This window comes from Monodon monoceros, unplaced genomic scaffold (genome assembly GCF_005190385.1).
Source record: "Monodon monoceros isolate NGI ecotype Baffin Bay Population unplaced genomic scaffold, NGI_Narwhal_1 Super_Scaffold_7, whole genome shotgun sequence".
Lineage (NCBI taxonomy): Eukaryota > Metazoa > Chordata > Mammalia > Artiodactyla > Monodontidae > Monodon > Monodon monoceros.
This window is the reverse complement of record NW_021703784.1, coordinates 80,484,567-80,502,377: the sequence shown is the minus strand read 5'-3', so window position 1 is coordinate 80,502,377 and position 17,811 is coordinate 80,484,567. Positions and strand designations below refer to the sequence as shown.

Sequence of the window (17,811 nt, the reverse complement as noted above, 5' to 3'; positions counted from 1 at the left end):
TAGTGATAATTTAACAAATTGACATAGTTACATTACTGGAATAAAACTAACATCAATGATTTTGCTAACCAACGGAAGATCATCCTTGGTTGGAAAATGAAAATTATTTCTCTGATGCTCTTTATTTAACTGGAAAACTAAAGTTTATTCTTCTTATTATTTTGTTGGGCTTGGTGTTGTAAATCACAAAGTGACTTTATAAACTGTAATTTTAATATACAATTGTTTGAAATTAACTATTGATTGAAATACTCTTAAAGGAGTAATACAGTTCTTATCATACTCAGTAAAGTTCAAGGTAATTCCTAAGTTTAATATTCTAATGGTACATAAAAATGTCAATTGCATGAAAAAAGAGAAAAAAGGCTCTAAATTTCTTTTTTGTTAAGTTTTTTTTTCTTTATTGAGATATAGTTGACATATAACATTGTGTAAGTTTAAAGTGTGCAATATAACTTTTTATTTCAACTAAAAGCTATCTTATATTCTTAAGTTACATATTTCTCCTTCAGATTTTGATAGGAGGGGAATATATTTTTCCTAATAACAAATGTGACTCTTCAATTTATTTTCTCTCTATATTATTTATCCCTTAAATCCTTTGATTTTGTTGTTTTGAGTAAGCTAGGGCAGAAACAAAACAACAAATTTAGTATCTTACTGTATTATAGTATGGGGGTGTCCTGGAACTGTATGAAAACCAGAGTTCCAGGTCTTCCACCCCTGATAATTGTTTTTCAGTCGTACATAAGGTTCTCAACTCTCTGATGCTCCACAACACAATCACAAGGCCACAGCTATGCAGCCAGGCCAGGTCACTAGAATATAAGTCACTTGGGAGCAGTCTTTGAAGTTTTCATGTAAAACACTGGGGTAGCTGAGGAACTCAAATACGGTTTTATGAGGTCGTTGTTGACCTATCTCTCTTGGCTCACTCAGCAGCCATTTGTACTCTATCCTTCTTGAGAGAATGCTGGGGGCTTGTCATTCTCCAGGGTTCTGTTCTAGGAGGCACAGTTTCCTCCTGCTCTCAAATTTCTGAAATCTATATGGGGCTTTTGTGTTTGTCGCATGCTGGCGCTGGTGGGTCACTGTGCCAGAACCCCAGTGATGATCCATCTAGTTCCCTATGACTTCCCCAGACTGGAATTTTTTTCATTTTTATTTTTATTTGTTTATCTTTTTTTTGAGGGTTGAGGGCTTTGGGTAGTTTAGAGATATTTCTAATGTATTCTGTTGTTATCTTCCCTGAAGCAACGTAATCTGATGATGGAACTTTGGAGAAAAGAATATAGTATTAGGAAATGTGAGGCAAAAAAAATCCCAAAACAAAGCTGTTAATATCAGTTAACATACCACAATACTGTTTGAGTTGTTAGAATTAAATGTCTTTAAATTTCAGGAATGTGGTAAACACTCAATAGGTAGAGTTGTGAAAATGTTCTGAAAACTAGTAGGGGTAGAAAAGAGTTTTTAATGGGCGTTGTGTTGATTTGTGATTTTTAGTCAATGGAAATTGACTGGTAAATATAGTTTGGATTTTATTTAATAAGAAATTTCCCAGGGCCCTTTTCTTAGTGCGGTTTCCTCAGGGTTTGTGTCTCAGGCTACAGCAACTTTTCCAGCCGCCTTTTTTTCTCTTAAAGCCACAGGGATTTATCTGCATTCTCTCCACCCACACAATTTACCACAACAGGTGTAATTTCAGTTTCTCTCCTTCTCTTTCTGTTCCTTAACAAAGTTATTTTGAGTAAAGAGTTAGTACTTAGAGCAATTACTTTCCTCCCATTTTGGAAGGAGTTGTTGGACAAAATTAGAACATGGTACTGAACTTGACATATTGACTACTTTGAACCTTAGGTCGTCTTGTTAGGTTTGTATGCTTTCCAAATATAAGAGAATCAGTGCATAATATTATCACAGCTTTTAAAGAAGGCTTCACATTGTCTTGCTTTTATTAATGATAATTTTATGAAATGAAGAGTAAAATCACTGCAAGAAATAAAGAAATAATGTGAAATGATATGAGTTGTGAAAATTGGAAAAAGAAATAGAATTTTAGAATACCAGGGAAAACATTAATGAGCACATAGTCTGAAAAAAAGAATATATAATTGAATAAAAAGATATGAAGATATAAATGTATGTACTTCTTTAGAAGTAGCCAAGGAAGGAGAGAATCAGAAGTAGACAAATTTGTGGAAAGACACAGAGATAGGTAGCTACTGGCAGGTAACAAGTGAAAAGGAAAGATAACATTTGATTATTAATAACATATACTGACTTTGCTTAAGTGCTTTATGTGCGTTATTTTCCAGTAACCTGTGAGAAACTGGGTCCACTTGCCTGCACGCAGTAAAGCCAATCTACTGACACTGGGTTGTGGTGAAGGAAAATGCAGTATTTATTGCAGGGCACCAAGCAAGGAGTCCAGGGCAGCTAGTGCTCAAAACGCCCAATAGGTTTCAGGAAAACATTTTTAAAGGCCAGGTGAGGGAGGGGAGTTGCAGGGTATGTGATCCGCTTGTGCACAATTCTCTGATTGGTTGATGGTGAGGTAACAGGACTGTGTCATATTATCAATCCTCAGGCTTCAGTAGGTCTGGGAGCTACATGCTCATGGTCATCAGGAAGTTAATTTCTTCCATTTGGTGGGGGTTTTAGCATCTGCAAAACAAAAGACAACTCAGGAAATGTGCATCAGATACTATTATCTAGGTACTTCAGAGAAGAACTGAAGCAAGAGGATGTGGGGGGAGGGGTCTGTCACAGGAAGGCCCCATAATGTCCTGCTCCCGTTACAGTATGTAAAACAGAGGTATTAATCTCTGCATTACTGATAAGCAAATTTAGGCACAGAGAGATTAAGTTACTTGGCTAAAACCTTCCAGCTAGTAATTTAAGGCAGGCCTATCTGCAGCTTAAGTGTTATTCTTCGCCTCTATATTGTTCTGCCTTGACCATTCATGTTCTTTTCTTCATGATTATTCCAGATCTTTAGCCTTTCAAATTGGGCCTATTATTTTGACTGGATATCTTAGAAAGGAACCTTTAAATAAGGTGGAAGAGTTTAGAAAGGGAATGATAAAATATAAATCAATATATGCATCTTTCAGTGATGACTAAATAAGAGGTAGCAAATATTAAGGGAGACTGTGAACCCCTGATTTCTTAGTGAATTCAGTAGTCTAGATTTACTGATTTAGAGGCTTGCACTTGACTGGATTTGAGGTTTTTAAAATCCTCTTTCTAATAATATGAATATAAGTTGTCATGATTAACCAAGGTATTTCACACCTTGAATGGTGGTTCAGTTCAGCTTTGTATATACTAAATTTGGTGACAGGTAATAGCTGTCATTTGTTGAATACTTACCATATGCCAACTGCTGTTCTAAGTACTTACTTATTCTTGTAATGATGTGATAGATCGATTTACTTATTGTCATGATAACCTGATGGTGGAGATGGTCTTATAATCCATAAAGGTGTAGCCACTGAGGCTCAGAGTGGTTTCAAGATGTGTCCAGTCATATAGCTAGTTAGTAGGGGAGATGGGATTTGAACCCATATCCACTTGCATCTATAGACAATGTTTTAACCACTGTTTTAGTCCTCATTCCTAGTAGTTTTTATTGTATTAATTTCATAACAGAATGTCATCATATTGAGTAGCCAAATTAAGTCATTACTAAAATTTTATGTGTATTACATCATAAAAGATTTGACTAAACTATTGCCATTTTGATTGGTATATTACTTTGAATTATATCCTTAAAACCTACAGCAATCGTCACAAAGGTCATCTACAGAATCATTTCATTTAATATATTTAAAACACTTGTAGAAAGCATCTAATTGTTTATCTTTTTTTTTCTTTTTTTTTAATGTGGAGAAATTCTTTTTTCCATTGAAGAGAAAGGAAAATCTTTTACTGTGTTAGGTCTTTCATGTAGGGTCCTTAGTACATGATAGGTTATATTTTTTGTTTGCGTAAAATGTTTTTGCTTCCTCTATCAGTGAGATGAAGAAATGTGGTTCTCTTCTTACTTGGATAAAGTGAGTTGTGTGTACATTTAAATCTAAGTTTGGTCTGAAATAAAATAAATGCCATATTCTGGCATCTTTAAGTGTCTGGAATGTGTTTGTTTACATTAGTTTATCCGATGGAGCGCTTTACCCTTATTTAAATTGAATAGGGGGTGGGGAAGGACTGGGACAGCCAACAAAGCACAATGACCCAGCTTGTCACCCAGTGACCTGTGAGAAGGAAATAATGAACTGTGAGTAGCTGTCACCTTAACTGTTTCTGACAGTTTGCCATTGGGCACATCTGTGTTAGTTGCATTGGAAAGGCCTTTGTTCTTTTCCCACTAGTGACTTTGTCCAGCGCTGAGGGGTTTGCTAGCTACTGTACTCCTAACCAGCCCCTTCCTTCCCAGGGAAGTGAGCAGCTGCCACGGATCATATTGACATTTCTCTTCATGACTCAACTTGGCATGTACTTTACTCTTTCCAAAGAGAACATATATTTAAAAGTTCTTTGATTTTTTTCATTAAAAATGTACTTTAATGTCTCATGAGTTTTGATACTAATAAAAAAGCAAGTAATAAGATATGAGTGGTGTTTTTGTAGCTTTATATAGAAAAAGATAGATAGATAACTAACCAGATGGGCAGGTCACCTGAAGGAAACATATCAAAACATTAACAGTTGTTATTGAGTTTAAATTTTTTATTTATTGTTTATTTTAAAAATTTTAATAATTGAATATTATGTTTGCCAGAGGACAAAAATCAACATATGTTATGAAAAGCATTTTTAATATAGATGCTTTATAGGAATACTTAGACTAAAATAGGTAAGAATATGCCCTATTTGGTGCACATATTCCACTGCTACTTTTAAGATGTTTCTAATAATTTAAACTTTAAAATATTGTAATATTTACATTTTAAAGTTAATCTAGTGCATAAAATTATTATAATTATTAGGAAAAGTAATTTGGTAAGAAACAGGTGTTTCTTTCCCAGGGTTTCCTAAAGTATCACTACTATCTCAATCATAACGAAAGCAGAACATTCTGAATAATGTTTATTATACCCTAAGAGAATTGTTTAAATTAAAATCCAAGTTTCATCTATAAAATGTAATTCCTGAATCAGTTTTAAAGCCTATTTACGTTTTTACAACTGCTATAAAATCCATCCTTCTACTATAATTAAGTCTGGCTGCAATCGGCATGGAATAAACCCTGAGCATTTGGTACTCACTTTATTATATTTACCCTTCCAATAGAATATAAATCCAAACTATACTGCATTGGTCAATTTTTTTTAAGGCTTTTTTTCCCCTTGATAGAATAGAAGAAATAAAGCTTGAAAGAAGTGACATGATTTTTACCACATTCAGGGTTTTTCCCTCTTAGTGACAGGTTTGAGATGCGCTAGCTAACAGAACTAGTCTTCTGCTTTTCAGAGAAAGGTAAATTAATAGTAATGAGAAATTCTTTAAGCAGACAAATAATGATCATGTCTATATAATTATAATTTGTAAAAAATATTAAAAATTGAAAGTCATATTCTGATTTTCTTGAGTAGTCAATAGCATACGATTTATTACTCTATTAAATCATTTGTGTAGTTTTGCATATAGTTGATGGTAATCTGTAACCATCTTATTTGATTAGCACATTCTTCTAATGTTGTTTATCACATATCAACACAATTTTTGTAGAGACAGTGAATGCACGAATCGGTTTTGATAATAGCAAACTCTGTCTTTTTAAGCAAAGGGGACTGTTTAAATTGCCACACTCAAATTCTTATTTCTAGAACTCTTACCAATAAAGGCAAATGTAAATATAGTAATTGCCTTTGATAGTCACTAAATCCAATTAAGCTTCCCAGGAATAAAATCTCATATTAGGTTATATTACTGTTCCTCACTGTTGAAATGCTCAGCTTTAAGCATTAGCCTTTAGCTCTTTTATACTATATACAAGAGTATGGTGTTGCATTTAAGAACATGAAATTATTGTGTGTTCCAGAGATGCAGAGGTATGCTTATAATACTTTTTTTTTAATTAGAAAAGTTAATAGCCTGATTTTGGCTGATATTGTTACCTGTTTGCATTTTGGTATACTTAAAAATTAATTCCCACATGTTCTCTGTGAATTAAAGTGAACAAATAATCTAATTGCACCTGCTTTTTTTGAAGCAAAGTCAAAATCAAGCATTCCAAAGGATTAGATTTATATCCATACATGTGTATTAATTCAGAAATTATCAAAGGCTTTCAAATAAGCATTTTATGATGAATTTTTGTTCTCACTGCCATGAGGTACCCAAACCTTCAATTATGCTGCTTAATTTCCATTTAAAAAAATGTTCTACTTATCTTCCTGTTTTATTCAATATTGTCTATAAAGCTATTCAAGGTATGAATAGGAAACTCTGCTCCTACATTCTTCAAACTCATAGCCCTCAAGCTAGAATGTCTGTCTAGCATTATCATAGTGAAACTAGTAGGTAACAAAGTTCTAAATTTGAGTAATGTGGATGGTCAAGGAGGAGACGGGTGGTGGAGGTATTATTAGCTTATAGTATATGGAATTGGATGAGAACAGAGTTCAAGCAGTCAAAGTAACCCATAGGTTAGCTTCCTAACTTGTCTGTTTCCTTCTACCCTTGTCCCCCTACAATCCATTCTCCACGTAATGGCAGAGGGACACCTTCATATTAATAAGTCATATCATGGGAGTCCTCAGCTCCAAATACGCCAATGGCTTTTTATTTCCTTTAGAGTGAGAGCAAAGTCTTTACTATATGCTACATGGTCCTACTTTACAAGGCCCATGGCATCTCCCTGAACACCATTCTCCCCTCCCTTCCTCTGCTCCAGCCAGCCTGGCTTCTTTCAGACTTGCCAAGCATGGTTACACTCTGTCACTCTCTTTCCCTGCTTTATTTTTCTTCAAGGCATTTTTACTTCCTGCCCTATACATATTTATTTACTGTCTGTGTTGTCCCATTAGAATGTAAACTCCATTTCAGCAGGAACTGTTTTTTATTCACATCTGTACCTCCAGAGCCAGAACATATCTTGTACATAGTAGATAATCAATAAAAGGTTGTTGAATGGATGACTGAATGGATGCATGAATGAAGTAGTGTGATTAATGGAAATAAGAAAATAGAGAGGGAGCTAGTCTGAGCATTCATATTTACATTTTAAGACCCTCACTGTCTGCTGGATGACCATAGCCCTAGGACCTACACATGTGTCAGTCCAAAACTGAGCCTATTACAATGGTTTTTCTAACTGATTTCTACATCACTCTTTACTTTCATCCTTTATTAATGTACAGATACTTATTGAGCATTTTCTATATTCTAAGAACTATCCTAGGCACAGGGCATACAATACTGAAAATACAGGCACACTTTCTCACCTCACAGAACTTCCCCTACAGAGTCTAACAGAGAGGAGAGATATTAAACAAATCACTACAATAAAGGGAGGGTGATGAGTATATTATAGGGAGAAAGTAGTTCAGCCTGAACACTCCTCCCTGGTGATATGCTTTTGAAGTATGACTGAACATCTCACTCACAGACTCACAATTCTTCAGCCTTTACCAGTTCCCTACTAAGTTAAGTCTCCTACAGAGCATCAATTGTCAGATGCACCGCACTGTTTTCTTGTCTCAGAACCTCCCTTGTACCTATCCAGGCCCAGGGTGACTGTACTTGGCTCATGCTGGTTTGCTTGACCAAAATGCCCTTATCTCTTTTTTCTTACCTAAAATCCTACCCTCTGCAAGGCCTATTTTCACTGATGGTTTTCAGCCTTTCTTCTTTTCTGATATATACTTTTAAGGATATAAATTTACCTCTAAGCATGGCTTTAGCTTCATTCCACCAATCTTAATGTTATATTTTTGTTATCTTTTCCATTTTGTTATAATTTTTGATCCATGAATTTTGGAAGTATATTTCTTAATGTCCAAATATATGAAACATTTCTGGTTGGTATGTGTATTATTGACGTCTAGATTAATTTCACTGTGGTTGAAGAACATTTTTGGTATGATTTCAGCTCTGACATTTGTTGAGATTTGCTTTATGGCCTACCCAATATTTGGACAGTTTTTATAAGTGATCCATATGTATTTACAAAGAATATGTATTCTTCAATTTGGGGGCACAGTGTTCTATCTATTAGGTCAAGTTTGATAGATGCGTTTTCAATTCTTGGATGTACTTACCGATATTTTAGAGAAATATGGTTAAAGTCTCCTCCTATAATTGTGGATTTGTCTATTTCTCTTTCTATTAGTTTTATGAATTTTCATTTTCTATAATTTGAGGCTATTTATTAGGTGCATGCAATTTTAGAATTGTTACATCTTTTTGATGAATTAAACCTTATGTTATTATGGAATGTTCCTCTTTATCCCTAGTAATTCCTCCTTTTTCTTAACTTAAAGTTTATTTTGGTTTTGTCTCAAATTAAATATAATGACCACAGTTTTTTGGTCAGTGTTTGCTTGATATATTATTGTTTCCTTTAATTTTCAAATTTTATCTTTATATTGAAAGCATATAGGTTTTTTATTGCAGTATAACAATCTATGTCTTTTAATTGAAGTATTTAGTCCATTTACCTATAACATAACTACTGATATTTTGGGATTTAAATCTAACATATTACTATTTGATTTCTATGTGTTCCATCTATTCTATATTCTGTTTTCTCTTTTATTTTTGCGTTTTCTTGGATTTATTGAGTACTTTCCTTATTTCATTCCCTTCCTCCCAATTATCTTGGTAGTTATACTTTCTTTACTATTCTTTTACTGGTTGTTCTAGAGATTATACGTGTTTTCTTGACTTATCAATATCTAATATAAATTAGTGTTTTTACCACTTCTCAGACAATACAAACACCTTAGAACTCTTTCTAAACTCCATTTATATACTTTCTGACTGGATACTGGTGTATGTTTTAATTCTATATGTGTTTCAAACTCTATAAAAAATCATAATTATTATTTTCTTAATCAATATTTATTTAGACTTAGCCACATTTTACCCTTCCTTTTCATCTTTATTTCTTTCTGTATCTCTGGAATTCCATCAGGAATCATTTTCCTTTTCTTTAAAGAACATCCTTTAATATCTCCTGAGGTGTGGGTCTGCTGGTCATAAATTCTTTCCATTTTTATTTGTCTTAAAATATCTATCTGTCACTTCCAAATTTTCATATTCATATTTTTACTGGGTGTGAAATTCTAGGTTGTCAGCTTTTTTTCCACAACACATTGAAGATATTGTTCTATTGTCTTTGGCTTCTATTTTTTTTTCCAATTGAGAAGTCATATATCAATCTCATTGCTCCTTTGAAGGCAATACGTTGTTTTCCTCTGGCTGACTTTAAGGTTTTCTCTTTGTATATTTGGTTTTTGCTATGATTTTCCTTAGTAGTTTTTTGGTGTTATTATTTTGTGTTTATAATACCTGGGAATTTTAGGACTCGAATCAGTGGCTTACTGTGTTATTTCTTCAAATATTGTTTCAGCTGCATTTTTTATCTCTCTTCTCTGAAGGAATACTAATGACATGTATATTAGAACTTTTTTAAAAACTGTAAATCCTGTGTCTCTTATGCTTCATTTTGTATTTTTTACTTTTTGTCTCCTTGTGCTTTAGTGTAGATATTTTCTTTTGACCTGTCTCTCGTTTTATTAATTCTCTCGTCAACTTTTTCTAATCTGTTGCTAAATCCATACATTAAGTTCTTAATGTCTGTTATTGTACTTTTTTCAGTTATAAATTTTCCATTTGGTTTTTATGGCTAAAATATTACCATAATTTATTCAATCATTCCACTGTTATTGAACAATTAGGCAGTTTCCAATATTTCAAGTTTATCAGTTGCACTGTAACAAACACCTTTGATTCTTGTCCAGAATGTATTTATTCAACCTTTGAACATTCATTTAAGCACCTTTTTTTCTGCCCCCAAATTTGTTGGACATTAAGAATATAAAACTATATACAAACAGTCCATGATTTTCATGACATATCATGAAGCATTTCCCTGCCAAGTCACTAGTGAAAATCTGACTATGGTTGTGGAAATTTTATTGATCATGAGGTTTGTTGTTACTATTTTTGTTTTCTATTTTATAAAGTTTACAAATTAGCTGATCAAATAAGGGGTCTGAATTTCTACTTTCTAACAGCATTTTATTTTCTTTCTGCAAACACAAGCCATCCTTAGTTTTCATGTTTCAAAATTGGACTACAGAGTTAGCTAAACTATGACATATGCTATCTTCAACTCTTTTTGTTTTTTAAAACATAAATACCAAGTATCATCCTTTGATAATGAATAATCTCTGCAAATATTTATGAAAAATAAGTAATTTTATATTAAATTGTTATTTAAGAATCATTACGTTGTAGTACATATAATCATTTGAATTGCCCATAATTTTATCCATCTGAATGCAACTAACTGACAGGTCTTTTGATTGATTTGTTATCATCTGTTTGTCATGGTCCATTCTTTTTTGACAATGTCTCTAATTGGGCCATTCTGTGAATTAGAGGCGAGAAGATCAACTGAGCAGACAAAGTAATACTGTAATATTCATATGCTCAGAACACAGATTTTTGATTTTGTGATTTTACTATCAAGATTTAAATCTGTAACTTCCGTTGCTAAACTTTGTTCATTGTATTCTCTCCTGTTATATTACTTGAGAACACTTGAGAGTCAATTATATAGATAAATAATAAGTTACTTTCTCATTTTTATATTCATTGATTCATTTGATAAATGCTTTTGAGTGCTTATTAAGAGAGATGAGATAGCTTCCTAATTGACATCTCAGAATCTGGACTCAGATTGCCTGGCTTCCAGTCCTAGCTCTTCAAAGTACTCACTGTGTGGTTTGGGGTAAGCTATTTAGTATCACTGATACTCAATTTCCTCATATATGAAAGGGGGATAATAATTATTGTGAAATTTAAACCATATCATAAATGTTAAAGTGTAGCCCAGGGAATTCCCTGGCGATCCAGCGGTTAGGACTTGGCGCTTTCACTGCCATGGCCTAGGTTCAATCCCTGGTCTGGAAACTAAAATCCCACTAGCCGTGTAGAGTGGCCAAAAAAAAAAAAAGTTTAACCCAATTCCTGGCTCACAGTAAATACTCAGTAAATGGTAGCTTTTATGTTGATAATAATGTGCTATTATTAGTATTGATATTAGTATTGAGTGTAAAATATCACAAGGATGCAAAGCAATTCCTGCCTTTAAAAATTCTGAAATCTTACTGGGGAGAAGCTGTGCACTGCTATATTTTTAATGTTGTTAAAAAAGTAGTTTTTGAATTCTCATTGGATGTAGAGAATTATACTATATAGTATTTGAATAAGTCTTTTAAAAAACATCCCTCAAACCTGAAGGAATATGCATATTTTAAATATGTATATTCACAATGGAATAAATTAGTGGTGATAAACTATAGTCATGCTATAAAAATGTGTTTTTAGCCTTTGTGGACAAAAGGAATTGGGTATATCAAATTTCCTATATCACCAAGTAAGAGGAAATAAGTAAGTATGATAGCCTGCTCTCAAGAAAATTGAACTGTGGTTGGAGAGACAAGGTGAAAAGATTAAAACTTTATAACTGTTACTGTATTTTATTACTCATGTTTATCATTAAACTTTTGGAAAAAAACAAATAGAAAATAAAAGGAAACTGAAAAACACATAATTAGGAAACTGAAAAATACATTTTTAATGTCTCTTTTGTTTATATTTTGTTGTTATTGTCATAGTTACATTTACAAAAATGATGATATGCTAATTTTTTGTGTTTGACAATGACAATACAATAACAGACTTTAATAGGTTCTGTAAACATCTTTCCACAATGAAATATATGCCTATATTATCATTCTTTAGTGAGATCTAAATTTGTGTAACCAGTGCCACATTATAGGACTTTAAGATGTTTCTAGGTTTTTTGCTCTTATAAACAAAACGGCAGTAAACAACAGATAGAAACTTGGAGCGTAATGTAGTTGTTCATAATAAGAATCTCAAATAGCACCTCACACCGGTCAGAATGGCCATCATCAAAAAATCTATAAACAATAAATGCTGTAGAGGGTGTGGTGAAAAGGGAACCCTCTTGTACTGTTGGTGGGAATGTAAATTGATACAGCCACTATGGAGAACAGTATGGAGGTTCCTTAAAAAACTAAAAATAGAACTCCCATACAAGCCAGCAATCCCACTACTGGGCATATACCCTGAGAAAACCATAATTCAAAAAGAGTCGTGTACCAAAATGTTCATTGCAGCACTATTTACAATAGCCAGGACATGGAAGCAACCTAAGTGTTCATCGACAGATGAATGGATAAAGAAGATGTGGCACGTATATACAATGGAATATTACTCAGCCATAAAAAGAAACAAAATTGAGTTATTTGTGGTGAGGTCGATGGACCTAGAATCTGTCATACAGAGTGAAGTAAGTCAGAAAGAGAAAAACAAATGCCGTATGCTAACACATATATATGGAATCTAAAAAAAAAAAGAAAATGGTTCTGAAGAACCTAGGGGCAGGATAGGAATAAAGATGCAGACATAGAGAATGGACCTGAGGACACGGTGAGAGGGAAGGGTAAGCTGGGACGAAGTGAGAGAGTAGCATGGACATATATACACTACCAAATGTAAAATAGATAACTCGTGGGAAGCAGCCGCATAGCACAGGGAGATCAGCTCAGTGCTTTGTGACCACCTAGAGGGGTGGGATAGGGAGAGTGGGAGGGAAATGCAAGAGGGAGGGGATGAGTGTATATATAGCTGATTCACCTTGTTATACAGCAGACACTAACACAACAATGTAAAGCAATTATGCTCCAATAAAGATGTTAAAAAATAATAAATAAATAAAATAAAAAAAGAACCTCAAATAGAATTTTCCCACAGCAGTACGTGAGAAGTGTCACCTCGCAGATGTCATGAGTTGAAGAAAGCGTAGGGCCTAGTGTTTGGAAAAATTATGGAAAGGAGTCCTTCCTAGGAGGATAGTTGGTGTTTGTTTCGTTTGAAAGTAGAGGCAAGGGACTTCATGAGGGGAAACAGTACGATTCCTTTTTATTTATGAAATGATGGCTCCCCTAACAACGATGTGTGACCATGCAAGGCTTTTTCTTGAGAAAATTTCCATCCAGCTCTGTTGACTTGAGAGTGGGTCTTTTTATATGTGGCCCATTTTATTAGAAACCTAGGATGGTTCTAATTCCTATTTAAGTGAGCTCAAATGTCTATCAGAAAGCTTTCATCATGAGGTAGTTCATAATTTTCCAGCGGATATAAGTTCTCCTGGAGTAACCAGAAATTATTTTTTTCTTCTTGTACCCTTATTTTCACAGATATCAACATTTTTCTTTCTTAGTGAGGCCGGTGAATTCTTTAAGGTTAATAGGAATCTTAGTTTGGAAAGTTTTTAGCTTTTTCCTTTTAAATGAATCTGGCTCTGCATAATTGAACTCATGCCCTTGCCACTGTGAAAACTTGACTGTTGAAAAATTTTCCAGTGCTCAGAGATAATTTGGGAGAAGTGTTTATTTGAAGCACATCATATGTGGCTTCCAAGTTGCACTTATTCCCTGAATATGACTGAGACCATCAGGTGGTGAGTGCTTCATACTGAAACATAAAAAAGATCTTTTCTTGTGAATGGTTAAACATGGAATGCTATTCAACAATAAAAGGAAATGAGTTATTGATGCAAACAGCAATTTGGATGAACCTCAAGAAAATTATGTAGAGTGAAAAGAGCCAATCTCAAAAGGATACACAATTTGTGATTCCATTTATGTAACATTCATGAAATAACATAATTATAGAGATATGGAACACATTTGCAGTTGCCAGCAGTTAAGGATGAGGGAGGGCATAGGTGTGGATATAAAGGGAGTCTTGTAGTAATTGTACAGTTGACCATCTTGATTGTGATGTTGGTTACACAAAGCTACAAATGTGATAAAATTACCTATAGCTACACACACGTGCACACAGATATGCATAACTGGTGACATCTGAATAGTAGCTGTGGATTGTAGCAATGTCAGTTGCTTGGTTTGTTGCTGTAACATAGTTGTAAAAGATATTATTATTGAGAGAAACTAGAGGAAGAGTTTACAGTACTTCTCTGTACATTTCTTTGCAACTTCCTGTGAATCTATAATTACTTCAAAATGAAATGTTTAAAAAAGAAAACAAACCTTTCCCAAGTGGAAATATCCAAGGCTAGGAAGAACAGAGACTACATGTAGCTAGAGAGCTCTTCAGAAAGAAAATTACTTCACTGCGCTCCTGATCTAGGCTAGCTCAGTACTTGTAAGAAGAAAGATTTTTTTGTTTGTTTGCTTCTTAAATAAGAGTAGTTATCTGAAGCCTCTGAAAGAAATGTACCATTAGAACTAACCACTGAGTGTTTCTCTAATTTTATGGTGGTTCATATTAACATTTTTCAAAAGCAAGCTATGGAAAAAAAAAAAAAAAGCAAGCTACAAAGTCGCTACAAAATGAGTTCTTGGTTCTAACAGCAGATGGAGGTGTTTAGCATATTTCTAATAGAGAATTCTGAGCTAAGATATTTAGAGACTTATATTGGAAGTCCATTTCTCCGTAAGAGTAATAAAATAGGGTCATTCAATAAAGTTGTGGGAGATGGGAAGACCTTGCCTTATATCATTCGTAAGAAGTGGGTCAGACAAGCAGAGACTTCTCTGACTAGGAAGAGTGAAAACTAAATTCCTAAATTTGCGATTCTTTTACCTGTTTTATATATCTATCTAACATCTCTCTCACTATGTAATAGAAGTCCAAATTATCGGGTAATCATTGTCTTAAAACATGAGCATCACATGCTACTGTAGTAATAACTGCCTGTGTTAGTTATCTATTGCTGGGGAACAAAATACCACAAACTAAACACCTTAAGACATCATCCATTTATCATCTTGCAGTTCTCTATGTCAGAAGTCCAAGTGGACTTTCTGGGTTCTCTGCTTAGGGCTTCATAAGGCCAATGACTCTTATCTGAAGGCACTGGGGAAGAATCTGCTCTCAAACCATCCCAGGTTGTTGGTCAAATTCAATTATTTGTGGTTGCAAGACTGGGTTCCGCTCTCCCTGCTGGCTATCATCCAAGGGGCCACTCTCAGCTCCTAGATAGTGCCAAATTCCTTGTGCATCCATTCCATATGCAAAGTTAGCAATGGTGTGTGAAATTCTCTTCGTGCTTTGAACCTGACTTTTCCTTTTGTCACCAGCTGGAGAAAAGTCTGCTTTTAAAGAGGCTCCTGTGAGTAGATGATGCTCACCCGGCTAATCTCCCTACCTCAAAGTCAGCTGTGCTGCATTATGTAGCATAATCAAGGGAGTGATATCTCATATTCACAGGTTCCAGGGATTAGGGAAGGACATCTTTGGGGACTATTTTTAGAATTCTGCCAACTACACTGCTGCTTCCAGGTAAAGAACTAGTTTAGATAATTCTTTCATTTATCTTCTAACTGTAGGATTCCTATCATGGTCAACACTAGCATAGAAAGGAAAAAACAGAAGGGAGCATTTATGGAGTGTTCAAAATTTTTTAAAAAGTACATACCTAACAGTCTTAACAGTTTAGTTCGAACAGCCACAATTCTTAATATGGCACGCAGTACTTAGAGTAGGGTTTGGGTTATGATGGAAGGGAGGAAAAAATGCAAAATTTGCATGTCATGTAATGATAATAAATGTAATGGGGCTTTCCATTTTACTGACCATCAAGAGTTTGAGAACTCAACAATATAACTAATGCCTGTTTACATTGATTTGGACTCTCAGCTACAGATGATAAAATTCCCAGTGAAAACTGATTTAAGCATGAAATCCGAAAAAAGCCCAGGGGAAGTGTTAGCTTAGGTGCTCAACTGACACGATTAGACTCCATTTTTCTCAGTTCTGCCTTCCAGATTTATGAGGAAGAAACTTCTGTCAGCAGCTTCTGCCCTTCAGTGATCTCAGGTTTCAGGGCCACAGAACCTCCCCAAAGTACCAGCAAAAGTCTTCAAATTATAAACAAAACCTCTGTAATGTCAGGTTCTGTTCCAAACTGGATCACTAAGATGTGCTGATTGGCTTAGACCCAGGTCACATGTTCCAACCCTGGCATTGGTGGTGGAGTCAGCTTCACTGGAACCACATCCACCTGAGACTAAGGGAGAGCTGGTTCCAAGAAGGAAAGCAGAGGTGGGTTGCCAGAGGGCAGTGAAGGATGCTGCACGGCACAAGCAGGAATGTCCACAGCAGTGTCTTTCCCATTCAAAAAATAGTTTTATAGATCTATGTGTTACTGAACTCAGGTTCAGCTGCTCGTTGCTTGAAAGCCAATACTGGAGAGACAAGTGTTAGTTGGAAAAGGAAAGGTTGCTTTATTCAGGAGGCTGGCAACCTGGGAAGGAGACAGACTCATGTCCCAGAACCAACTCTGAAGATTCTGCTGGGCCATGAAAGTTTTTAAAGGGAAAAGGGGGAAGTAGTCTCAATTGATCCTTGAGGTAGGGGGTCAGATTCTTTGCCATCTCCTATTACACCCAAGCTTGTTGACTCCTTGTGATCTTTCTTTAGATGCTGTCTTGTTCACACAGTCTGCTCTCGAGATTACTGAAGGGGAAGCTGGGGAAAAGATGTAGTTATCTGTTAATTACTTATTCTTTTTTATGTTTTTTTTTAAATCAAAGTATAGTTAATTTACAATGTCGAGTTAGTTTTAAGTGTACAGCAAAGTGATTTAGTTATACATATATATGTATATATTCTCTTTCAGATTCTTTTCCATTATAGGTTATTACAAGATATTGAATATTGTTCCCTGTGCTATAAAGTAGGTCCTTGTTGTTTACCTGTTTTATATATAGTAATGTGTATATGTTAATCCAAAACTCCTAATTTCTCCTTCCCCTCCCCCCCATCCCCTTTGGTAACCATAAGTTTGTTTTCTATGTCTGTGAGTCTATTTCTGTTTTGTAAATAAGTTAATTTGTATCTTTTTTTTTTAGATTCCACATCGTGGTATCATATGATATTTGTCTTTTTCTGACTTACTTCACTTAATATGATAATCTCTAGGTCTATGTATGTTGCTGCAAATGGCATTATTCCATTTTTTGTGGCTGCGTAATATTCCATTTATGTCTTCTTTATCCATTCATCTGTCAGTGGACATTTAGGTTGCTTTCATGTCATGGCTATTGTAAATAGTGCTGCATTGGGGTACATGTATCTTTTCGAATTATTGTTTTGTCCGGATATATGCCTGAGAGTGGGGTTGCTGTATCATATGGTAACTCTATTTTTAATTTTTTAAGAAACCTCCATACTGTTCTCCATAGTGGCTCTACCAATTTACATTCCCACCAACAGTATAGGAGGGTTCCTTTTTCTCCACACCCTCTCCAGCATTTATTATTTGTAGACTTTTTAATAATGACCATTCTGAATGGTGTGAGGTGATACTTCATTGTAGTTTTGGTTTGCATTTCTCTAGTAATTAACAATGTTGAGCATGTCTTTTCGTGTGCCTTTTGGCCATTAATTACTTAGCCTTAATTTCTACTTCTTTAATCTAAGAAAAGAATCAACATGTTAGGTGAGGCATTGTGTGGTCAAAAGATTTGAAAGGTGTGCCTGGGCCAGAGGTTAGTTAAAATATAGCTTTGC

At 34.6% G+C, this 17,811-nt stretch overlaps 1 protein-coding gene across 1 annotated transcript in view; it reads left to right on the top strand.

The window, feature by feature from the left end:
* Positions 1 to 17,811, top strand: part of DCDC1 (doublecortin domain containing 1) — a 453,979-nt gene that overhangs the window by 308,453 nt on the left and 127,715 nt on the right. The window lies entirely within an intron of this gene.